Below are 520 nucleotides of genomic sequence, written 5' to 3'. Positions count from 1 at the left end.
AAAGTATGGGGTCAAGCACAAAGTGTCTACTGCGTATCACCCTCAGATCAGCGGTCAGGTTGATGTTTCGAACAAACAGATCAAGGGTATCTTGTCAAGAATTGTTGGAGTCTCGAAGAAAGATTGGTCTGTCAAGTTGGACGAGACTCTCTGGGCATACAGAACAGCGTTCAAGACGCCAATAGGCAGAACACCGTTTCAGTTGGTATATGGTAAAGCATGTCATCTCCCTGTGGAGGTTGAGTACAAGGCACTTTGGGCAATCAAGCTGCTGAACTTGGATATTGACACAGCTCAGGCTAAGAGAACTCTTGACATCCATGAGTTGGAAGAAATAAGACTTGATGCTTATGAGAGTTCCAAGATTTACAAGGAGAGGACAAAGAATTTTCATGACAAGAAGATTATTGTCAAGGAGCTCAAAGCTGGAGATCAGGTTTTGCTGTTCAATTCCAGACTTAAGTTATTTCCTGGAAAGCTTAAGTCTAGGTGGTCTGGACCATTTACAGTCAAAGACGTT

Source organism: Camelina sativa, chromosome 15 (genome assembly GCF_000633955.1).
Source record: "Camelina sativa cultivar DH55 chromosome 15, Cs, whole genome shotgun sequence".
Lineage (NCBI taxonomy): Eukaryota > Viridiplantae > Streptophyta > Magnoliopsida > Brassicales > Brassicaceae > Camelina > Camelina sativa.
Note: the sequence above shows the minus strand (reverse complement) of the source record.